Below are 5,000 nucleotides of genomic sequence, written 5' to 3' on the forward strand. Positions count from 1 at the left end.
ACTCTCTCAAATCATCTCTTACCTCTCTCTATCTCACTCAAACAGATACGCATTATCTCTCTCATAGCTCCAATCCTCTCTCTCCGCATCTCTCTCCGGTCGCTGTTACAGAACCTTGAGCTCTCTCTATCTCTCATCTCTCTCTCCTCATCTCTCAAGAAGCTAGAGTCGTCCTCATCATGTACTCTCTCATCTTCCCACCTCCTCTCCATCTCACACCCCCCCGAATCAGATCATCCGTCTACATCGACATTCGTATCTCTCTCTCCATCATCTCTCAATCGAAACCGTGTTTACACCTTGAGCTTCTCTCTCTCTCTCCAGTCATCCCTCCTCGAAATCTTCGTCCAATCGTCTCTTCTTCTCAACATCCTCATCACGCTCTCCGTGTCATGAATCTACTGACGTCCTAGTATCTCAATTCGATGTCTCTACTCTTACTCTGCTCTCGAATTCATCAAACTCTCTCTATCCAGCAACACGAATCACGCTATCTCCTCACGTCATCCTTCTCAATCCCCCCTCCTCAAAAATCTCTCATCTCCTCTCAAGCTCACCTCTCTCCATTCATCATCTCATCTCTCTCCTCCCTCTCATTCCTCCTCCTCCCCCAACCTCTCCTTATCACCTCAACGCCTCTTTCACTTTTCCGGGTCTCCGTATCTCCCGCTTTGGTGTTGCTTATTTACTCTGCTGCTGAAATAAGGAAGTATGTGAGGGTACAAAAAAAATCTGTTGCGTCGATGCAGAGATAGGATTAGGGAGGGTCAAAAAAAATCTGTTGCGTCATGCAGGGGTTTCTGCATTGTGTATGAGGCAGGGGAAAAAGGGGAGAGAATTCTTTTTTTATCCGAATGTTTTGCACAAATCTAATGCAAGCCAAAAAGTTGCTGGGTCTACCCTTTGTCCATGAGGTAATGTAATTCGGTACAACTGCTGTAAACAAAAGGGAATTCTTTTAGTAAAAGAAAGATTGCATGTTATGCTTGAAAAAGGGAGAAAAAAAACTGACAAAGGGTTTCTCTCCTTTCCTCTCTTCTCTCTCTTCTCCTTAAACATCCACCCTTAGTCTCAATCTCCTCATCAGTCGCGTCTCCCTCGATCTCCACACTCCTTAACACTATCTCAGATATCTCTCATCTCTCGTCATCACTCGGACCTTCACTCGCTGCTCTATCTTATTCGTCCTTCCTCCTCTCGTCTCTTCTCCTATCTCTCTCGGTCCCGAAAAGAAATCCCGCCTCGCCATCCTGGATGTCTCTTCTAAAACTCTCTCTCTCGAAACTCTTATCTCCCCTCCTCACATCTCCCACTCCTCCGCTCTCAACGTCAACTCACTCCGTCCATCACTCCTCCTCGTCTCTCCTCATGCTCTCTCATCACTCTCAAGAGATACTCCTATCTCTCTCTCTCATATCTCTCCTTCCCTCCCCTCTCTTCCATTTCTCTCTCTCCTCTTCTCTCTCTACTCCTTCAGAACTTACTCCCTCACGTCACACCATCACTCTATCACTCCACCACCTCTCATTCAAACTCTCCTCTCAATTCAATCTCTCTCTCTCTCGACTCTTCGCTTCGACCCTCATCTCACCCTTCACTCTGCCTCACTCTCTCATCTCGAGAACACCTCCAACAAACTTCAAAAAAGTTCTCTCCACATCTCACAATCAAGTCTACACGACTACCTCATCACTCAGCTCCAATCATCACCCATCTGCTCTCTCTCTCGCTTCTCTCAATCATCCTCTCATCTCTATCATCTCAATCAACTCATCCTAGAATCTCCTCTCTCTTTTCCAACGTGTACTCTTCAGTCTTCTCTTCTGTGTCCCTCTTCTACCTCTCATCCTCTCTCTCCTCTCCTCTCTACCCTCGACCCTCAGCACGACATCTCCCATCCTCGCGCCCTTGTCTCTCTCATCTCACTTTCTCCTGTCTCGTCTCTATCTCTGTCTCTCTCTCTGTTCTCTCTCACAACTCACTATATTCGCTCACTCTCTCTCTCGTTCATCGGCTCTATCTCTTCTCCCACACTCCTCTCGCTCGTCTTTCTTTCTTTTCTTTATCTTCTCCCTTTTCTTTTTTGTCTTATTTTTCTTTTCTTCTTCTCATCTGTCCGTTTCTTACTTTCTTATCTTTTTTTCTCTTATTACTTCTTTCTTCCATCTTCTTCTTATCCTTTCTTGTCTTTTTCTTTTTTCCCTTCCCTTCCCATCTTTTCTTTCTTTTCATTTCTTTCCTCATCCCTCCCATCTCTCTGCCTCTCCTCTCTATCATCTCTCTCTCTATTCTCCTCTCCTCTGCATTCTTCTCTCTTCTCATCATCTCCTCTCTCTCTCATCTCTCTTCCCTCTCCACTCACACTCCGTCCCCTCATGACACTCTATCAAACTCTCTCACCATCGCCCACTCTCTCATCCTCTCTCTCTTCCCTCTTCTCCTTCCTACTCTCTCGTCTCACTCTCTCATCTCGTCTTCACCCCTCTCTTTCTTTCTGGAGCTCAAAACCCTCTCTTTCCTCCTCTCTTTTCCTCTCACCCCCGCCCCCTCCCTCTCTCCTCTCTCCTCCCCCCCCCCACCCCCCCCCTCGTCTCTCATACTCATGGCCTCTCTCTCTCATATCTCTCATCTCTCTCGTCTCATCTCTCTCTTCCATCCTAAACATCTCTCTCTCTTCACTCTTTCCCCCTCACCTCCCTCTCTCTCTCTCTCTCCACCATCCTCTCCATCTCATCTACTCTCTCGCACAAACTCCCCTCTCCTCCTCGAGATTCTCTCGTCTCTCCTCTCTCTCTCTCTCTCGCGTTTTCTCTCACTCTATCCTCGATCATATCTCTCTCTCTCTCTGCTCTCCTATTATCTCTATCTATCTATCATCTATCGTATTTTAAAACTCCCCCCTATCTCTCTCTCCTCACTATCTAAACTCGACTCGGTCATCTCTATCATCGTCTCTCAACTCTCGCAATACTCCACTCCTCCCTCCTCTCGTCTAATCCTCTCTCTCTGCTCCGTCACTTCCATCATCGTCAACGCTTAAACCCCAGTCCTCAGATCTCTCTCTCCACAGCACCACTCTTCTCCTCCTCTTATCATCTTCTTCCGCCATTCTTTCTCTCCTCTCTCTCCACAACCTCTCTTCTCTTCTCTCCTCGTCCTCCCCAATCCTACTCCCCCTCTCAAGAGAACTCTCTCCCCCTCTTCTCTCGGCATCTCTCATCCCTCCCTACAAAACATCCCTCTCCTCCCTCTCTCCTCACTCCATCCGTCTCTTCTCCACGTCGTCAACCGTACTCTCTCTCATCTCTCTACTACTCTCACTCTCCTCTCTCTCGCTCTTTCTCTTTCTCTTTATTTCTCTGTCGTCTTTCCCGCTCTTATCCTCTTCCTTTCTCTCCTCTCTCCTTCTCTGATATATAAATATGTATATATATACTTTAAAATACATAAAAAATTATATAACAAAATATAAAATTTTATAAAATATATATAATAATATATATATAATATATATATATATAATATAAATATATAATAAAAATTTAATATATATTTTCCCATGTTTCACAAAAGAATATTGCCATTGTTTGCTTATATTAAAGACAGATAATAATATGCAGTAAATAATCAACAAAATTTTAAAAACCCAAAATTTCGAGCATTGGGGAACATATAAATGAAAAGGGGCGTTCTGGTTTAAACCCGGGCATTGGGGCATTATTGTTCTTGTTAGTTTTTTTTTTTGTTTTCAAGATGTTGGTCTCCGGGTGTGAACTACTTTTTCTATAAGCCCCCTTTCCCTATTTTTTGAAAAACATATAAAAACTTAAATGACCCCCCGATTTCCCTTTTCTTTTCTTCCCTCTCTTTCTGGTTGTCTTTCTCTGACCCTCGTTCGTTTTTTTTCTAACTTCCCGCCTCTCTCATCCAATCCTCTCTCCCTCTCTCTCTCTCTCCTCTTTTCTTCCCCCCACCTCTCCTTCTTCTGTCGTCCTCTCTCTCTCTCTCTCCTTTTCCTAACCTCTCTCTCCCCCCTCTCCTCTCTTTTCCCCTCCTCAATCCTCCCCTTCGACTTCTCTCAAACCTCCCCCTCAAACTCTCCCTCCTCCCTAATCCCTTCTCTCTCTCCTCTCCCCATCTCTCTCTCTCTCCCTTTTTCTCACTCGTCCCAAACCTCTCTTCTCTCTCACCCTCTCCTTCTCCTTTCTCCCCTCCTCCCCTCCCTAAAATCTCCCTCCCCCACCTCCTCCCCACCCGTCATCTCTCCTCTACTCCCCTCTCACCCCAACTCCCCCTCCTCCTGTCCAAATCTCTCTCTCTCCTCTCTCTCTCTCTCCTTCTTCAACCAACTCTCTCTATCTCCTTCTCCATCTCTCTTCCCCTCACTCTTCACACCCCTCTCTCTCTCTCACCTCAAAACTCCCTCCTCTTCATCTCAACCTTTTCCTCTCCTTTTCCCTCTCTTCCTCCCAAAATCGTCCCCCACTCGCTCTCCTCCATTTCCCTCTCTCTCTCCTCTCTCCCTTCTCCCTCTTCTCCCCTCCCCCTCTCTCTCTCTCTCTCTCTCCCTCTCCTCTCCCCTCTCTCTCGTCATCATCATCTCTCCTCCTCTCTCTTCTCTCTATTCTCTCCCCTCTCCTCTCCCCCTCTCGTCCCCCCTCTACCCTCTCTCTCTCTCTCTCTCTCTCTCCCCCTCTCTCCCGTCTGTCTGACTCTAAAAGGTGTGTGTGTGTGTTGTTTGTGTGTGTGTTGTGTGTGTGTGGGTGTTGTGTGTGTTGTGTGTGTTGTGTGTGTGTGGTGTGTTGTGTGTGTTTTTGTGCCTATATTGCAAAAAGAAACAAAAATTACTCCTAAGATTATTCCTTATTACTGTCCTTTTTTGTATCTTCACTCTATTATTCTTACAAAGAAACATATTCCTGCGGCATTGTCACTGCGGGGCCGGGCGCGTGAATCCCTCTCCTTCTGACTCATGGAGCACCAATGCATAGGGCATTCGC

The sequence above is a fragment of the Penaeus chinensis genome, chromosome 1 (genome assembly GCF_019202785.1).
Source record: "Penaeus chinensis breed Huanghai No. 1 chromosome 1, ASM1920278v2, whole genome shotgun sequence".
NCBI classification, from domain to species: domain Eukaryota; kingdom Metazoa; phylum Arthropoda; class Malacostraca; order Decapoda; family Penaeidae; genus Penaeus; species Penaeus chinensis.